The 21,147-nt window shown below is 39.2% G+C and overlaps 1 pseudogene; it reads right to left on the reverse strand.

Moving 5' to 3' along the window:
• LOC104390173 overlaps positions 1-17,644 on the reverse strand; it is a 30,282-nt pseudogene extending 12,638 nt beyond the window's left edge.
• Positions 17,645-21,147: the final 3,503 nt, after the last annotated feature.

A 21,147-nucleotide genomic window follows, 5' to 3' on the forward strand; every position in this document is an offset into this window, starting at 1 on the left:
ATTCCTGAGAGAGCTAGAGAGTCTACAAAAGACAAAAACAAAAATCTGTCTTGTTAGAAGTTATTGTCCCTTGCAGAAAATTTAAACCTGAATACAAAGCATCAGTATAGAAAGACTACAATGCTCAGCCAAAAAACAAACAGGCCTAGGGGATTACTTTGGGGATTGACTCTGACTTCAGTATATTTATTTATGATTCTGAAGATTTCTAGCCAGTAATAGTCCAAAACCACAATTTCATCTTTTAATATTACATCACAAATGTTCTATATACAGCACAGCTTACAGTACATTACAAACAGAAATAAATCAATGAGAAAGCCCTAAAGACCAAGCTTTCTATAAATGGCTCAGTCCTAAAGGCTTTGCTTGTAGTCTCACTGAGTTCCATAAAGCTGTTCATATGTTTAAGTGTGAAGGCTCAGAACACTCTGGAGAAAATGAAGAGTGGACAAATGTTTCTAACATATAATTTACCTGTTGTGAGCTATTCCCAGCTGCCCACAGGGACGTTTGCACTAGTTCAGGGCTTCAGATACAGAGAGGTGAGGAGTCTGGATACTAACCTGGCATGCAGTGAATACAGATTGCCAAGACTTGTTTGCAATAGTAAATTGCAAAGTAAATTGTAGATTTGTTTAATTTTTTACAAAGTAATGACAATTACACCTATAATTGTCTAAGTCAGACAAACAAAAGGCAGCTCTTTTAGGGGGAATGCAATACTGAAACTAGTTTAGGAAAATAGCCCTTCCCGTGCCTAAAGGAGTCTGTGGGAGTATCACTGTGTGTGCACAAGACAGAGGGGCTGCAGTCTCGTGCCAGTACCAGCTCCCTCACAGTTCCACATTGCAAAGCTTCCATCCCCATGCAACTCAGGTGGAAGGAAATATTTGATTAAACCATGAATCCATTCACTCCTTATTCTTCAGCACTAGCAGTGCTTTAGGGAAACCACAGATATGTCACTAAGATGAATATCTGGTAAGATACTCTGATATATTTTTACATTGATTTCGAAAGAACTTCTACGCAAAGTAAAACCCATCAATTTCCAGCCCTCCAGCAGTAATATAATTGCCTGATGGAAGCCCATTGGAGTCTACTGGAGTCTTTCCAACTGCTTTAATATGTCTGGGGATCAAATATATCAACTGAACTGACTAGGTAGTAATGCTAGGGCAGATTGCCTAGGACTCTAGATGAGATTCCTGTTAGTTTCCTCCAGCTCTTCACCCCAGACAGCTCTCTGATTAGGAAATAGCAACAGCTATACTCTACTGACTTTGGATAAGACAATAAGGCTTGAGACCACTGTGTGTTACACACTGTGAGTTGAAGGCTTCCTCTTGATAAGTGTTTGAATGATAGCAGCTTAATTATAGTCCAGAGGCTCATGTTAATAGTATAGATGAAGACATGGGAAAAACATATACAAGTCAAAAAGTAAATATGTTTTATTTGATTCCATTTCTCCAATAAGACAGGTCTCTAAAATAAAGGAAAACATTTCCATTCTTCTTAGTAATACAAATTATTTTATTCATTTGCCCTCACACAGACATCTAGTACCATTTGGGATACACAGAAATTATTGTATGGTCTTGGAAGCAGAGGAGTATTCTTCCTTTTGGAATAAATAATGCATTTAAGATAATCAAATTCTGAATTACAAAGAAAAAATGTCAGAGTAAAGCTTAAGTAAGTAATATCACCATACATAGGTAATCTCATCACAAGTACCATTAATGTAATACTGACACTCCTGAGAGACATGCTGGAGAAAAACTGAAGTACTGACCACCTGTACTTTCCAGCAAATTAGTGCTGAACCTGAAAGATTATTTCAGCATAAGTGATTTTGTAAACTACGTTCTAGAGAATACAAATTTTCTCTCGTTGCTGGGCTTATGTGGCCAAGTATTAAATTTTATCCAAGTAGTCTCTGTGTTCACATAAAACAGCAGATCAGGTAAGGCCTTCAATAATTACAATGTGTTTTAATTGCACCCTCAGGAAATCTTTGGTTAATTACTGAGGGTTCAGTTGAGGCAAATTCACCTAATGCTGGTGTGAATATGTGAATAGCAAGGTAAAGTCATCTCCCCTAATGGGGAAAAAGGTGAATTATGAAATTTCTCAGGCTGATGGGACTCCATACAAATATTCAAGCTTATATGTGCCCCCGAATGCATCTTTAAACCTCTTTCAAAATTCATCATAATAAGATTAAATGTTATTTAATTTTCGGCTTCTAAAAGTTTATATTCCTTTTGTAAGGAAATTATTGTGTTCATGTATTGTAATAGTTCATTTCAACTGTGCTTGCATTTATTTTGTTTTCAGTTTTGCATCACAAGGATTAACTTTAAATAAATATTATAGAATATTGATTGAAAGCATTTCTTAACTACAATCCCAAGGCCTCAAAATCCAATTATCTAAGATATTTCCAAAGAAACAGACCCATCATTCTCTCAATTTAAAGCAGCTGTTAGTATCATACATTGCAATAATTCTTGCAAAAGCCACTGATCAACGTTAATCTTACAAAATTATAAAATTAATATTGCATCTACATCTGAGAAAGCAGGCAACTTACAAAGCAAAATGAGAGATTAAGTTTGCATTTTACAAATTTTTGAAAAATTTCCATTCTCTTAGCTCTGTTTCTGAATTCAACTGTGGTAAGTCAAAGGGGCCTGACCTGTCACACTGACTTAACCTGACAGACAAGAACTAAATTATCACCTACACCTACACCGTCTTTATGTGTCCTCTGGACCAACCTATGTCCTCCCGTTACAGTGACAGCACCCTCTGGTGTGTACTGACCCCAACTCCCCAGGTCCTGAGCCTGGGCTCATCCAAGCCTCTCTGTCTCATACTAGGGCACATCATGGTCTTCTACACAGACTGGAATTTAGACTTCTGGGGTCTATCTGTCATTTCAGGACCTGTTTTCAGGCTTAGCTGAAAACCTCCAGTGAGAAGTCACTCAGCAACATACCCATAGGTGACAATATTGTGGGCCTCAGATGTAGGTCTTCAGTCAAGTCTTTTGCTGGTCTATGCAACCTCTCTCTGAGCAAGAAATGCTTTAACATGCAAGAGGTAAACCATTCTAAATGTTGTGTGTGAGAGAACTACATATTCCACTCCAAAATAGAACTCATATGTGTTCTAGCATGTGTGCTACATCATTTCCAGATAATGTAAAAGCATCATGGAGTGATTCATATTGACGGGTTAGGTGTACAATGTATATGTTTGCCCCTATAGGCACAGAACAATTTAAGATCACAGTGTGATCCTACTAGTACATTATTTCACTTTGCCAGAAAACTACTATATTGCAATGGATCCCTGAACCTCGTTGATTTTATTATGTAGAATGGAAGAAAATTACTCATCTCATTCTTTGCTTCACAGGAATAGGCAAAACCAGCTAGTCCTCTTAGTTCACCTAAGAATTTTTTTTTCCATAAGCATATGCATTAATCAGCTACAGATTCCAGTTACATGGATCCATTCAAATGGGATGAGAAACTAGAAATAAAACTCATGCAAATCCACTAAATTCTGTCTGAATAAAATTTTTATATAAATATTATCCTGAACTATAAATTATTCTAAGGTTTGAACCAAGTCCAGTTTCCAGAGTACTTAAAACCAGGCCCCGACTTGAAGGAACAGGACCAAGAATCACCAAAAGGTTGGGAAACCTAAAGAACCCAGCCTGAGAATGTAACAAAAGCCAAAGCCCAGAGAGGTTTGGATTGACAAGGTGTCAGTGCATTTTATTGTCACTGAGACAGTGACTGCCCCCCCTTCCTACTTGCTTTCTCTCACATATTATACGTTGCATACATATGAAAACCTTCAATGGAAAAGGATCACTGAATATTATAATAAAATATAATTTTAATAAAACAGAGTAAAAACATCAATATGATTAAAATAGGGTTTGTTACATTTATTATTACTTTGGTTACAAATGAAAGTGCCACATTTGGAAAAACCAGAACACAAAGCACATCTGGGATCTGGGCACTTTTCATAGAAGTTTTGGTTCAGCTGGTTCCCACAACTCACACTTATGACTGGCAGCAATGCCCAAAGCAGCTCCCTTCTGCAAACCAGGTGACTCACATCTTTGCTGTGTGACACAAAGCAGCTGGATGTAAAAATCTCATTTTCTGTAGGTGTGAAATCTGTTAATCAGGTACTTGCATTACTAACCTATTAATCTCTAAGCGTGTCATGAAGATACAGTGTAGCTTTGGCAGTGAGTGGGTGAGATGATGTGTAGAATATCTAGCAATTAAATGGCACTTTTACATTCTTGAATTAAAATAAAAAATCATAGGTAAGTATACTGGATTTTAGACTGGAGAAAGGAAAGGTGACAGAGTAGTTCCAGACTGGAAATTTAACCAGCATCTCTGATGATACAGTCATACACTAGTCATGAAAACGGCCTGGTTAAGGATACATTGAGAAAAGTACACATATGAGCAGAGATTGACTTCAGAAGAGTCCAGTAGTCAGGTCTGTCTGGCCAGAAGTCCCACTAATTTGGACAAGGAATGGAATCATAGTCATTTTAATGTGAATTACTATCCTGAAGAGCATCACCACCCTCACCTACCTTTCCATCATTTTATATCCTTGTACATCTTTGAACAAAGATATGAAGTAATTTTTGTAAGAGCAAATAACATAGTCTCTTCAGTTTGGACAGACAGAAGAAAGGAAAGATGTGCTAAAGCCATGGAAGATGTGGAGACATTGAATAGAGAAGCATTATTCACTATTTTTCTTTGTACTGTAATCAGAGAGCACCCAATTTATTTACCAGGCAGAAAGCATAAAACAAACCAAGGAAGTAATTTTTCACACATAGTTAAATTAAATCTCATACAAAATTAAATTGTGGAACTCATTATCACAGGATGTTGTGGAGGTCAAAAGTCCAAGAGGTTCCAAAAGGCTTAAAAGAATTCTCATGGGAAACAGATCTGTCAGAGGTTTACATAGCATGATAGGCCAGAAGAGACCCACAGCTCAGGAAATGCTTACAACCACTGATTGCCATGAACAAGTGAGATTGAGTGTATCCTCAGCAAATTTGCTGATGATACCAAGCTGTGTGATGTGATTGACACCCAAGAGGGAAGCGATGCCATACAGAGGGACCTTGACAGGCTGGAGAGGTGCGTCAGTGCCAACCTCATGAAGTTCAACAAGGGCAAGTGCAGGGTCCTGCACCTGGGTCAGCACAACCCCAGGCATAAATACAGGCTGGGGGAAGAATGGCTGGAGAGCAGTCCTGAGGAGAAGGACTTGGGGATGGTAGTTGATGAGAAGCTCGATATGAGCCACCGGTGTGTGCTGGAGCCCAGAGAGCAACTGCATCCTGGGCTGCATCAACAGAAGTGTGGCCAGCAGGGCCAGGGAGGTGATTCTGTCCCTCTACTCTGCTCTGGTCAGACCCCACCTGGAGTGCTGTGTACAGCTCTGGAGCCCTCAGCACAAGAAAGATATAGACCTGTTGGAGAGGGTCCAGAGAAGGGCAACGAAGATGATCAAAGGGCTGGAGCAGCTCTGCTATGGAGACAGGCTGAGAAAGTTGGGGCTGTTCAGCCTGGAGAAGAGAAGGCTCCGGGGGGACCTTATAGCACCTTCCAGTACTTGAAAGGGGCCTCCAGGAAAGCTGGGGAGGGGCTTTTCATCAGAGAAGATAGTGACAGGACAAGGGGTTTTAAACTGAGAGAGGGGAGATTTAGGTTAGATATTAGGAAGAAATTATTCACTATAAGAGTGGTGAGGAACTGGAATGGGTTGCCTGGGAAGGTTGTTGATGCCCCATCCCTGGAGGTTTTTAAGGCCAGGTTGGATGAGGTTTTGTGCAACCTGATCTAGTGGTAGGGTTCTTTGCCCATGCAGGGGGATTGGACCTTGATGATCTTTAAGGTCCCTTCCAACCTTAATGACTCTATGATTCTATCATTCTAAATTCTGATGCCTGTTGAAGAGTGCCAAAAAATCAAAGAAACAGACTTTGCTGCATATTGTCATTATTGCAGGGAGTGCTTCAGCTGCAAAGCAGCACATTTGTAATTACATGGTTAAAAAAGAGACTATACATGAACTTAGAGCACATCATGTTCAAGTCTATAATAATGTGTCTTAGTAAGGAAATTTCCAGTTCTCCTTACCATGTTTACAGAAAGAAGTGCTATGTTTTAACATTAGGCAGAAAAGTAAGTTTCCATAGGCAATGACCATAGCAACAAGGAAGAAGATGCATTTTGGTAGCCAACACATGTGGTAGTTCTATTAGCTCAGAGTTTTCAAGTAAGAATCCCCAAAGATCAGCTGCACATGGGAGCTGCTTAATTTTGTGTCAGCTACATGTACTTTTTTCCAACTTAGCAAACTGTGCAAATAATTTGGCTAGAAATCAGATGGTTCCTGGCAATTTTCAGTGCATGGAAGAACATATGCTAAGTAACTTTGTAGTTTGTTTTGCACTCAACACATTTGAACAATTAAAGAAAACAAAAAAAAGAGGAAAAGTAGCAAAGCTTATAATACAGTACAATAAAATAATCTTCAGCATAATAGCTAATAACCAATTCTGATGAGTAAGGTTATTTATTTACAAGTTCTGAGGACTTGGATGACTGTGACTATAACCATGTTCTGAGATCACCTTTTTTTTCAATAGACATATGACATTGCCTTATTCCTTCATGGTTCATTTGGAATACTCTGTGGTGAAACTACACTACAGTGTAAATTACTGCAAATTCAACAGGATTCACTTTGGTTAGTAATTAGAGATATCAAAGGAAAACCACAGATTTTGCTGCTATGCCACCAGCAAATATTTTTACTATTAGGATGCTAGCTGTTGCTTTGGACAGCAGTAGCTGTTAGCTTCAGAAGTAGATCTGAGTGCCCACAGTATTTTCTTTTGATGTGCTGACCTGAAAACAGCACAACCAATGTAGAAGAGAAATAACTATACAGAATTCTATGCAACTGAAAGCATAACCGGTTTAACCAGCAGCAAACATGAGCATGCTCCAAATGAGTTTGTACAAGCTCACAAAATACAGATGTTTGTAGCAGACCACATACCCCAAGGCTGTTTGGATGCACATTTTGTACAGGAATGTGTGGCGTGTATGGAGCCCTTCTTGGTATTTTATTACTTGCCCAGGGCTCAGCTCAGCCTAGCTCTTCCTATTTTCCTCCTCTCTCTCCTCCTTCAAGAATACAACAGCTAGAATATTAGATTTGTGTGAAGAAACTGTAACCTCAAACAATGCAAAAGGTCAATAAAGGGAAGCTTTCCCAATCTATTATCTCCATTACTTCTACCATGATTGGTGCACTGGTGATGAGTGGTTTCATAACAATAACTCAGCTTTTCTGTTCCTACCCTTGTCTATTGCTCCTGGGCACCTTTTCTGCTTTGGTTTCTGGTCCCTTCTACATCATGCCTTTAACATATCCAGTATTGCATGCTCTTCATCAAATTACAGGAAATATATTAAACATAGACAAAAATAAACTTTTTGGGTATAGAAGATTAAGACAAAATAATATCTCTGCCATCACACAAAATAGGAAGCATTGTCTATAACTAAAGGGCCCTAACAAAACTGTCCATTTTTATGGATCAGCAACTTGATCTAACTTCCAAATGGGATTTAATTTCAAAATTGGCCCTTCTTTGAGCAAAGAGACCAGATGAGTTCCAGAGGTCCTTTCTAATCAAAATAATGTTCTGCAAAGAGATCCTGGCTACCAACATTCACTAAAACTCCCAAAGGAGAGATCAGTTTATAATAACCACTTATTTGCATGCACTTCCATCATCACAGTCTTGTAGAAACATACTCCAATGAGCATTTCCCCCTCTCTAACCACTTACAGAAAACCATGGAAAAAAGGGAAGTTAAGAGGTAGCTGCAGAGAATTTCCTGTCAGAATTACAGAACAGGAAAATTAAGATGATAATAATAGGCAAGGATGAAAACACCCTCAATGTTTCGTTGTAGGCATCTCCATGGCAGATCTATCACTGCTTCTGTGAAACTGTGTGCAAACAGGGATTCCAGTAAATACATGCATGTACTGATTGGGATTTTTTGAAAACTTGGTCTTTCATCCACTGAAAGTCAGAAGGAAATTACAAAGTCCAGCAGGAAAGTTTGAGAAGGAAGTGGGCAGACAGAAACGTGAGAAATATATTTGCATGAAGCAGAAGATCTGGATGTGTGAAGGTTCTAGGTTACCTTGGGAATCTGAAGCAACTCCACCAGCGGAGGAGGAATGTGGCTGCCCTTCAGGCAGGAAATGCTGCTTGCTTTTCCCCAGCAGCCAAGGCCAATAACCAGTTGCTATCTTGGTGACCAGCAAGGAAATCTACCCTACTGATTTTAAAAAGAAAAATACCCTAAGGACTCTGTGTCTTTGTAGTGCTGCTTATACCTTTCAAAGAGCAGTGCTTCTGGGACTCAGTGCTGGGAAAGAATGGAAAAATGGATCTGCTGACTTGTAAAGTATGAGAAAGTGCCACTGCCAAAGGCCCTAAATCACTACAGAAAAGCTGCTAGGACTCATCACAGGCTACTCCACCACATTACTAACCTACATATGCACTGATGGTTCCTTTGGGACCAAAAGTGAGCAGATCAGAAATTATTAGAGCAGAGGCTCAGATTATATTCTACTCAATTCTTTTATATGTATGAAAAAGCTAGACAATGACTGACCTCTTTTGGATAATATGTTTTATACACATGCTTTCAGTGATAGGAGGACAAAATAAAAGCAGTTAGTGGAGGGAAGAGAAAATACAGCCTGTTTATGTGCATAGCTAGTCTGGTAGCACAGAATCACAGAACCATCATCATTGGAAAGGACCTCTGAGATCACCAAATCCAGCCATCAACACAAAAAAAACCCCAATCAAACACAAGCAACCACACACACTCCACCAAAAGACACCAACAAAAACCCCCACAACCTCAGCCACTAGAGCATGCCCTGAAGTGCCACATCTACATATTTCTCAAGTGCCTCCAAGGATGGTGCCTCAATCACCTCCCTGGGCAGGCCATTTCAGTGCCTGACCACTCTTTCAGGAAATAAATTCTTCCTAATATCCAATCTAAATCTCCCCTGCTGCAACTTTGAAGCACTTTGGTTTCTTCTCTATGCTGCAAAGAGACTGCTGTGTGAGAATTGAAAAGAATGGAAACTTTTTTGATATAGTCACCTGCAAGTCCTGGAGAAATTTCAGTCACTGAGGATTATGGATTAAGGTGGTATGAGAATGGGGGGGGGGGGGCGAAAGTAATTTGTCAAGTTGCTGAATGCTTTACATGGCTTCACTGTAAAGCAAAGAGTGCTAGAAAAATCTGAAAACCTTCATATCATGAAAATTATGACCTTATTAGAATAACAGAGATTTATTTGGTATAACTTTCACAAGGATTTTGTTTGTTCAGTAGGAAAATAATTTAAGTGTTACCTGGAAATCAGCACTATATGTATTCATGTAGGATTTAGGGTAGGGGAAAATAGGGACCACACTCCTGGTAAGGACAACAGTGATTGTCCGTAAATACCTCAAACAGTAACAATTGGACAAAAGCTTTTGTGGGCACAACCACTGTAAATGTCCAAAGCACAGGAGCTGGTACTAATGTGAGCTCTTAAAATACAAAGTATACTAGTAAACTAACTATCATACTATTAAACTAATGATATATTAGTTTTCCCAGACAAATTAATGAGGGACTACCCCAGGGAGCAAGGTCAACTGGTAGGAATGGTGTATGGTTGGCTATGTCTAATTTGATGAACTCTCTTAATGTCTAAAATATGATGCCTACATGCACAGGGCTTAGTGAGAAGGTCTCTAGAGTGTTTTCACTTCTGAATTGTACCTGGAAGTTATTTATGAGGACATCACTCACCATGCCAGGGAGTTTTCCAGCAATTCACCAGCTGAAAAACATTCACTGGCAGTGCTTCATTTTCTCATACAGATTCAGCCAGAAAGAAGGATTAATCTTGCCTGTTTTTACTCCCAACGTACTCCCCTAGTATCGTCTAAAACAAAACCAGCCACTTTCAGGAAGGATTCAATCTAGTCTAATTTGGATATTCAATTTAAAATGAAAAAATATCACAGCCTATTTCTCTCTCCTGACTACGTCTTACAAGTTCAGAGGCAAATGTCTGCAATGTTCATTTCTACAAATGGGCAGATGAATTTCAAATAGAGGAGAAACAATCAAAGTTCAATTAGCAATTCTTGGACACCAAAAATAATGACTGTTCTCTTATATTGGATTTCTAAAAAAGGCAGAAGTGAGTCAAGGATGAGAAGCTAGAAGGCAATGGATGACCATGAAGTCACCAGGTCACCACTTATTGTATTGATTTCAGACTCTTGCTGCAATTCAGCAATGCCATTTTGAATGGCAGTCATGTTTTCTCCAGCATGTACTGTTTGGCTGTCCTCTGCAAATTTCTTGATTTTCTCAAATGCCAAGTACAGGAAAATTAAGAAACCTGAAGGCAAGGCTGGTTGTACCTCACTGATATAATAGAATCATAGAATCATAGAATGGCTAGGTTTGGAAGGGACCTTAAAGATCATCTAGTTTCAACCCCCCTGCATGGGCAGGGACACTAGATCAGGTTGCTCAAAGCCCCATCCAACCTGCCCTTGAACACTTCGGGGGGGGGGGCATCCACAGCCTCCCTGGGCAACCTGTGCCAGCATCTCACCACCCTCATAGAAAAAAACTTTTTCCTAATGTCCAACCTGAATCTCCCCTTTTTAAGCTTCAAACTATTGCCCCTTGTCCTCTCACTATACACCCGTGTTAAAAAGGCTCTACACCAGCCTTCTTGTAAGCCCTCTCCAGATATTGGAAAGCTGTTATAAAGTCACCACCAATTAAACAGGAGTACTCATTAAAAAAATATAAATTGTTACAAAGGTTTTCAGGCATGATGGAGACATTCTAAACAGCAAGTCAGGATCTTAGCAAAAGGAAGAAAAAAGTAAGTACAGATAAATAATAGAAAAGGAAAAAAAATAATAAAATATCTGAAGTAAGAAAACAGTTTGAATAACTAAATCAACATCCAATCAAAGGGAAAAAAAAATATTAAAATTGTAAATGTAAAACCAGAGCACAGCAATAAAAAAATCATTAATAGAAGTATGCAGATATGGATTATCATTGGAAAGTAGCAGGTCTGATTTTTCAAAGCTTCTCAGGAAAATTTCTACCCAAACGGAGGAAAAGAATTTATGGTGCATTAAGAGAAAAAGTCTTCTAGGAGACTAGTAGATGAGTAAAAGACAGAAAGCTAGGCAAAAATAAATAAATGCACTGATATGGGAAGAATCTGCTCACAAGTTATTTTTGCTCCTCCAATTTTTCAGAAGTCATGTGGAAGATGGAATAAATAATGAGTTCACAAATGTTGCCAAGTTCACAGATGACACAGATGTGCTCAGGATGATCAAATCTAAAACTGGCTGAATAGAAAAATTAAAAGTTTTCACTAGAAAGAGTTACCAGGCAACTAAATTGCCTGAAGATGAAAGCCATTATCCAGTAAGTGAAAAATTATGTTTGTAGGGGGTGGAAAAATGTCTAAGCACAGGTACAGAAAGGTGTGTCTGAATTTCTTACTACTTCTCAAAGACTTCTGAGTTATTTTGAATATATTTGTGAAAATGTTAATTCAAAGCCTGGCCACAATCAAAAGTCAAATAAGCTTTGGAATTACCAAAATAAAATAACACAAAATCAGAAAACAGTCAACATAATATATAATACAGAAAACATTAAACATTGCATCATGCCGTGACATACTGCCTTTCAGGATATCATGCAATTAGGAAAAGATCAGAGAAAGAGGTAATGGGGATGATATGGAAAGACTCCTTTACAAAAGATCATTAAGTAGGTCAGGACCTGAAAAAAGAGATCTTTGAGGAAGGATGTGATAGTGATGTACAAAATCATGAAGAGTAAGGAAAAGTTGATCAGCTTAACTCACAGATTTTAGGAAAGGTCAGTGGAGAATCCATGGCCAGATAGGAGAAAATTTGGAAGCTGGATGAGGGAAAGAAACAGCTGAGTGAGAAATCGGACCCATGTAAAACACTATGCAGTTTTCATCACAGAACTGATGTGTTTCATTGTCATACATGTCCCGTTTTGCCAAAAAAAGCATAAAAAAAGAGGAAGAAATTAGCAACCCCTTCCAACTACTAAACCCAACTGTTTTTCATTTAATGTAGATTGTGTGTCATAATTAAATTAAGAATTTATCTATGCAATTTCTTACCTTTATTTTTGTGCTAAGTTATTTAACAAAGGTTCTGGCTGAAGCAGAGAATAAGGCTTTGGATCTTCTAACTGCCTTTTAAAATTAATTCCCATTTGTATACACATATGCGTTTTGTTTGCCTGTAATGGGTTTATCTGCTTTGTTGGATTTTCCCCCCTCCTTTTGTATCTTTTTTCTCCAAAAGCTTTGTTTGATTTTTCAGGAATGAAAAAACATACCAGGTTGTGAACCAAAGGAAACATTACAATTTAATAGTCCTTTAGGATGAAGACATAGGAGGAATTTTATAGGAGGATGATTATAAATCTTGGGGTGGAGGTTTTTCTCTTTTATGTCTATAATAATTCAGCTTATTTGGGCCCAGGACAAGGACTGGAACTGGCCAAACCACAAAAAACCAAATGGAACGTTTCAGTCAAAACCCACAACCCTGAAAACCCCCTTCCCCAGCCAGCTGCTATCTCACCGAGAGAGGGCAGCCCAGCCTCCGCACTGCCACACCTTCTCCTTTGAAGTAACCCGAGCAACTAGACAGCAGCGCTGCTGCTTTTTAAAAGCAGATATAAAGTAGATCTGGCGCCCAAACTCAAGCCCTGTCTTCACCATCCATGCATGGGCATACCAAAAAGAAGGTTTGAGCACAAAACAGCTTTGATTGCCCTGTGGCAGGGTCTGTGTCTGGCCCAGCTACCTCCAAACAGCTCATGTGCATTAGCTCTAGGGTGCATTAGAAAGGGTGTGGTTAGTAGGTCAAGAGAGGTTCTCCTCCTCCTCTATTCTGCTTTGGTGAGGCCGCATCTGGAGTATTGTGTCCAGTTCTGGGCCCCTCAGTTCAAGAAGGACAGGGAACTGCTTGAAAGAGTCCAGCATAGAGCTACTAAGATGATTAAGGGAGTGGAACATCTCCCTTATGAGGAAAGTCTGAGGGAGCTGGGTCTCTTTAGCTTGGAGAAAAGGAGACTGAGGGCTGACCTCATCAATGTTTACAAATATGTAAGGGGTGAGTGTCAGGGGGACGGAGTTAGGCTTTTCTCAATGATGACCAGTGATAGGACAAGGGGTAATGGGTGTAAATTGGAGCATAGGAAGTTCAAGGTGAATATCCGAAAAATTTTTTTTACTGTGAGAGTGACAGAGCACTGGAACAGGCTGCCCAGGGAGGTTGTGGAGTCTCCTTCACTGGAGACATTCAAAACCCACCTGGATGCGTTCCTGGGTGATGTACTCTGGGTGATCCTGCTCTGGCAGGGGGGTTGGACTAGATGATCTTTCAAGGTCCCATCCAACCCCTAAGATTCTATGATTCTATGATTTTATGTGCCCCTGGGGGCTACCACACTCTGAGAGCTCCTGACTCTGCCCCAGGAAGGAGGCAGAAACTCTCCCTCCTCTTGAGTGCATGAGCTGTCAGTGCAAATTCTGGTAGTTTGGGAGGCTGTATGAAGGCAGGTAGCTCAGTCCAAAGGACTTGCTTGCTCCACAAGGAAGTAGCAGCAAAGGGCATGCCAGGAGCCCTCTGACACCAACAAAGTGGAGAAACGCAGCATATGGCTTGTTTCTCAGCCAGACAGGGCTCCTGGGCTAGGCTGTCCCTTGCAGAAATCCTGCCCTGACCCTCAGTCCTGGATCCCTGCTGGAGCTAGGTCTGTCACTCTCAATCTCTATCAAAGTGCAGCAGCCCATCTGCAATAGGTCTGCAGCAGCATCCACTACTGCTCAAGCACTAGGGAACTCATCTAGGAATCAGGAAGGAGTTTCAAACCTCTTGGCTTCAAGACACTCAAGTTCACAGCCAAAACACCAGTCTAAGGACTACCTAGGAGTGCTGTTACTCCTCGTTTAACCCACATCACTCTGTAAATATTTGCACGACTTCACACACATGGATTTGGATGACGCCCTGTGTTAAACGAGCTTTCAGATGAGCAAGATATTACAAAGATAACCTGATCATGCCTATTAGCACTGAGTACATGCTCTTTAGAACTGAATGAACATCGCTGAACTGCTCAGAAATATTTGCAGATTAAATTAATGAGCTGCATCTGTTTTCTCTTCTGAATGAAAGGAACAATTAGATAAAGCACAAAACACAAGATACTGTCTGACTTCTGTGCAGGACTGAACTTCAGTCATCTGAAAGAGTTTGAGAAGTGAATTTTATGGCAAAGTACACAATCCACTGCACATTTAGAAAAAGGTGAACTTTCAATAGAGGTGAAGCTGAGCTATTCATTCACTAACTTGAGCATAGTAATGAGGAGACAGACACGAGGTCCACCTCATCAAAATCATTTGGAGACAATGTGTATAAGTGCTTTTCATGGTACCCAATTCTCTTGAATTTTAAGTGTGTTTTGTCTGAACATATTTTTAAAGAGAATATCATGCTTTAGATCATAAAGGAATTTCTCCCACAATCAGCTACATCATGATCACTGCTGGGAGAAGGGGAAAGAACTCACCTCTCTCTATTGCATGGAAAATTGCTTACTAGACAGTTGCTCCTGTCTTTATCTAGGAGTGTCATCAAACAACTTTGCAGCTCCTTCAGAGATCTTTATCACTAATGACACTTTTGCTTATCCATCCCATTTTTTTGCTGTGACTATTGGCTGGTCATATTAAGTCTAAGGCAGAGCAAGAAAGTAAAAAAGATGACAGCAAAATATTGTACAAACAGCTGAATTGGGAGGTTTTCCTTTGTTTCGGAAATGCTGTAGTAAAACAAATTTGCTCCTTGACTTGTAAAAGGTAGATGATAATAATTTATGAACAAAATCATTCATGAAACCCCAAAATCAGTGCTTCAAGGAAGACAATGTGTTTCCAACCTGCTGTTTCTAGACTTTTTTATTCTTAGTTGCATCACACAGGGTATTAGTTTTCTTTCAAAATTAGGAGGTAAATATGGTAAGAAATAAAAAGTGCTTAAAGGTGGGGTAATTTAAAAAACTGTTGTTGTTTGTTGTTTTTTTTTTTGTACTTATTGCTGTTTTCTGAACCACTAAAATCCTGCTACTGACCACCAATTGACTTAGGTCACTAAGAATATTACAGTACATGCTCTTTCTTCAGAAAAGCTTGAATAAATTTGTCCTAGTTGCATTTTTAAAGGAAAATTTGGGGGGTGGGGGAAGTTTACATTAACACTTAACATGTAAGATCAGCTCTTCATGTTCATGGTCATAATTATTATCTATGTAAAAGCTGGAAACATTTGGAAAGGTTTCTTTCCACTCCAGAATTACTTCTTTCTCTGTTATTGATCTGAGTAATCTCTATTTTTACTAGAAGTTCAGGACTTTAGGTTTGTTGGTTTGCTAGATTTTATTTTTTTTTTCCTTTAAAAAAGGAACTAGGACTTAGCTGCACTGTCTAAATTGATATTTTGAAATAAAAATATCTTTCATGCAAAATGAGATGTCTCATTCATACCTGTAATGAAACACTTTCACATAAAGATAGGTGTAAACTTGGTAGAATATAATTTGGCAGTGAAGACCACATGACAATTTTATCCCAGCACAGAAGTTTGTATGTTTGACAAAGTTGTTGCTAAACACTGCTTCTTATGAACAGCTCTTTGCTTTATTTATTCCACTATTTAGAAGGCCACAAGGAAGTAAAGCACTTACACGTCTAGTTTGAAGCCCACAAGTACTTCCAGGTCTAACAGTCCCAAGGAGTTCACACATCTATTTGCATGTACACATGTGATTCACCAGTTAAGTGATCCAATAGATGAGCAATAACAAAAACAAGGAAAGGAAGCAATTTCTGAGGGCTTTACATATTTGATAGCTCAGTTCCAGCCTGTCACACAAGCTGCACACTGGCCAAGATTCAGTTATCTGCAAGCCAATCACATAACACACACATATAGACTCTGTATGCCAACAAGTGAATTGAGCCCTAGGCAGATCATGGACTTTTTGAAACTAAATGGATGTGAAAAACCTCCTGGTAGCAAGGCTAGTGCACTCCACATACACAAAAATTGCAAAACAGCAGGTAAAACTGACAAAGAGAGATCAACTGACCCACTTGTAACACAGATGTGAAAGTAAAGAAACCCCTCATTTAACTTGAAATTTCTCCCACAGTCTTAAGGGAGGTAGCTCCAGAAAGACACATAGAACTGGAGAAGGGAAGTGAAGAAAATCTCACCTTGTACAAGGAAAATAAGCAGGTAAGGCTGTTTGAAATCAGCTTGCCAAAGTGCACAAGCATGTGTCTTTCATTGACCCAGCATGGCAAAGAAGACTGCTGACCATCAGGGACATGCCATAACTATAAAAGGATTCCCATTAGTATACTTGCTATAAAAATGGATTTCCATTTGTCAACACACAGTGCCCAGGACTCTCAGGGTACTTTAACAGATGACAATTTGTTTAAACATTTGTTTTAAGCATTTAGATAGAGGAACATTTTGTTATATGTATATAAAGTGCTGGAGAAGCCAAATATTTTTACTGGAAATCGAAATTCCACTTCTTCCAAAGACCGTATTTCTTTATTTGGCATATGGGCACAACAGATGGAGTAAATATGAGAAAACTGCTGTAATGCTGAGGAAAAGTTCCTCTCAGTTTTGAGGAGTTTGGAACTGACGTTAGGATTTTCCCACTTGACTTCCTTGAAGTCAATGGAATGTAATTCCATCACATAATCTTGCAAGGAATAAACATTCATATCATTGCCATTGATGTATAATAGAGTACTCTCCAGACACAATGAAAGTTTTCTACTTCCCAGGCATTTCAGTATCAGAATTAACTACTGAGCTTGACCTGGAGAATTCTGTAATGTGGGATCTCCATCCATGGTATCTATCAGTCCCACAGTAATAACTTCTCCTTTTGAGTAGCTTGATAGAGTAACTTTTTAATTTGAGGACGAGAAAAGGAACAACCACCCCACTATTTCTCATATAATCTGTATTATATGAAAGGTATCTGCATTGCCAGATATGACAGCATTTTTTTACACCATTCCTAAAAATCTGTTTAAAACTAGTAGAACTTAAATGTAAAATTGTTTGGAAAACATTTTTAATTTCACAGAGATGTAATATTTCAAAAATAAATTGTTTCATTTTCAGGTTGAAGTTAAGATTCTACAAACTGAGAGCACCAGCCTTTGCCTACCACAGCCTCACCAGTATTCCAGGAACTGCAGGAACTGGTATGGCGAAGCAGGAAAGACCTTGCACCAGCTGAATATCATCAGCCATTTCAACAACCCACATGAGAACTCAGTTCCCACACAGCTGAGAGTTGTTGGCTCACTATCTCATACACACACACACAGGATTAATACCATTTCTCAACTGGTGAAGACCTTCCCATTCAGCTTCCATTTTGACAGGACATCTTATTTGAACAAAGAGAAATGTTTCATTTGAAAATATCTGCCTACCTTTGTTCAGGAGTTTATTTTTGGTACAGCCTAGTTAAAAAATATTAGTTGAAGAAATACTACACATATGAAACACAATATACAAGTTCTAGAGAAAACCAGAACAAGTATTTGTATACATAACCACAGAACTTACTCAAAGAGCTGCAAAGAATCAGAAGGAGCATGACATATGCTTCTGAGACTGTTCCAGGCATTTCTGGATACACAGGCTGTGTTTAACACAAGAAGGATACGCATGAGGAGCTGGCAGCTGCCACAGGCTCTTCTCCCTAACACAGGCAAGGATACTGTCATGCTTTGCTTGCTTTTCATCACAGTTCACCTCTGGTCAGATTATACCCATCTGCTTGTAGAGCAATATCGTCCATTTTCTTCCCTATTCTTTACCCCATCATATTTACAGAGAGCAACTACAACCCTTTGTATGGTTTGTTTTGTTGCACTAGGTAGGCAAGCCAAAGACTTTAAATTTAATGGGATAAAGAGGTGAGTTAGACTTCATACATATTGCAATTGCACATATTTATATCTCTAGCAAGCTCTAACTTGTTTAATAAAAGAAACTTTCAGCCTCAATTTATATGCAGTAACGAAAGGGATACACAATAAGGGCTTTGAACCTGACATTTGCTGTATGCACAATATAGCAAACTAAGTTCAAACAGGCATGAAATTTTATTCCAGAGAGTAACTATTCTTACTATTGGATTTTTTCAGCTCTAGTAATAGCTTCAAAGTAGAAAAGAGCAGTGCTCCCAGAAAGGTGAAGGTCTCCCCTGTCGGTATCTCAGAGCTCCTTCCCACCACACAGCTAAAGATCCCCTATAACACTAGGTATGTCAGTCCTTCTGCTAGCAGATCCATTCAGCATCTGCCACCTCTTCCAAACAGTCCTCTCCTTCTCACACAGCTCAACAACCAGATGAATCACAGGGAGAATGATCACATAGCACTTATGGTATATACATGAAGCTCTCAACAGCCAGGCTGCAGCCTGTGCATCTTCCAGTAACTCACTTGATACCTCAAGAACCAAAGAAATACTTGCCTTATGCACCTCCTACTTACAGAAGCATTGCAAACACAGCAGGAGAGACTGAAGCAGAAGGGAGATGTAGATTAAGACACACACAGACAGTACAGTGTGACACAGCTTAAAGAAAACAAATATAACAAAAAAAAAAAGCTACAAAAATTTTTAAAACTCTATTTGCAGATAGAGGAAAAAAACCTGAGCAAATACAGTAGCACATCGTAGGGACCCTCTGAAGGGGTAAGTTAGACATGTACCCAAGTATATAGGCCATGGGTGTGACCTGGGGGAGGAGAACAGAAGGAAAGACAGAGAAAGCCAATAAAAATAATGAAACATCTATGGATTGCACTGGACAGATCACCACACAGATACCATCTGGTCATTAAATCTGAAAAAGCAAAAAAATCCCAACATAAAATGTAGATTGTGTCTCCATTTTCTCAGACTTCACACTGTAACAGTATTATCTGTATAACATTATAATTTCCATGGAATTTCCCTCTCTCATTTTAACATTGTCCCTGCTGCCTTCTACTCTGTTTAAAAGCTAAGTGTTAATCTCTGAAAGAGATGATCTAGGTAGCAGTTCTTTTCTCTTTTATAAAATCAGTGCTTCTTCTCTGATCATATGCCACTGTACTAAACAGGCACATATAACTAGGAGACAAGGTGGCTTCAATTATTTTTTTCTCCAGTTGACTGATCAGCAGGACACACATTTCCAGACCAGTTATTTTGTTCCTGGCTAGATGGCTGCACAGCACTCCCACAGATACAGAGACTACACTGTTCCTGCTACACTTATATATAGCATACTCGTATAAAGTCCACAGGCAGAAAGATAACCACAATTTATTAGCTGCTATCCATTTTTTTAATTGGTCTATAAGGTCAACTAGTTTGCTAACAACTTAGGTGAAAACTAACTCTTCGACAAAGAAAACACTTGCCAAAAGCAAACCTGTCATAAGCCAAATATGCATCAAAAATCTCCACATGTACTCTTGTCACAGAGCTATTCTTTGCTGTAAAAAAAACTTTCAAGAGCCCAAAATGCATAGTTCTGACACCTATTTTCCAGTTTAGTCCTTTCTCCCTTTATCCATTATAGCTGGGAACTCAGTTTAGTCCTTTCTCCCTTTATCCATTATAGCTGGGAACTCAGCTGGAACTGCATTGCATTCAGCAGCAACCGCCCTCAGCCTACTGGGATTTAATCTCTGATTATTCTTACCACATGCAAGTGCAGTGAGGGCTCCAGTTGGTGACAAACTCCCCATAGGAGTCGCCAGAACATTCACAGCATTAATACAGGCTCTGTTACCAAGCATAGCTTCAAGTTACTTCTTGTCAGCTGATCAGCAAGTATACCTTAAATATTGGCATACTCATTCTTCATCTGGTTTTACTCAATTATGTTACAGTGGTCATGCCTATGCTATCATCTTCTCAACCAGCAGAATTTATCATAATGACTCCTTGGTGAGTTACTATCAAAGTATTATTCTAAAGTTTTCCAAGCGTTTGCCAGTATGCATGTCATGTGACCTCATCCCTAATGAAATACTGTAATTTTGAGGAAATATGATATTAATCTACTTTTATGTCAAATTCTATACAATTTGCCTGCTCACGGCAGACCCTGCCTGAGTTTATCCACAAAACGAGTTTTCCTACTTACTATCTACTAAACCTACTCATTAAAGGAGCATCGATAGTAACTTCTAATAGCTATTTACTTTTGCCAGTTGGTACTTTGCAGGTACAACCAGTAGCTGCCTACATGCAAACTCAGAGGTAGTAGGACGCACCGTAGCATCCTGCTGCAAGGCCTCTTGGCACATGGCAGGTACCTCGGCTAAACATAGTACACAGGAGCGGTTTGCGTTGTGATTTAGCAGTGATCTGTTTATAGTGAGTACTTAAACAAGTACTGAACTCTGCTTCTGTTAGCTTGAGTCAGAAGGAACTGCCCTCGTGAAAGCTGCTGGCTGCTGGATTCCTGCAAAAGAAGCTCTAGCGAGGAGGGGAAAAAGAAAGCATGGGAAGATTTTGTGAATGCTAGTTCAGCCCCTTCCTCAAGAAGGCAAACTAACCCAGTTCCCCAGCACAGGGGGCTTTGGATATTCAGTACAAGATTTATATGACCACAACACGCAAAGCCAGGATTCCTTTTCATCAGTTAGGTTTGGGTTTGTCTTTTTTCTAATAAAGATTGCAAAAGGACTGTATATATATAAAAAAAATATCTTTAAACTTTCATAACACAGGCACTGTTA

The sequence above is a fragment of the Chaetura pelagica genome, unplaced genomic scaffold, assembly GCF_000747805.2.
Source record: "Chaetura pelagica isolate M959 unplaced genomic scaffold, ChaPel_1.0 scaffold90, whole genome shotgun sequence".
Taxonomy (NCBI): Eukaryota; Metazoa; Chordata; class Aves; order Apodiformes; family Apodidae; genus Chaetura; species Chaetura pelagica.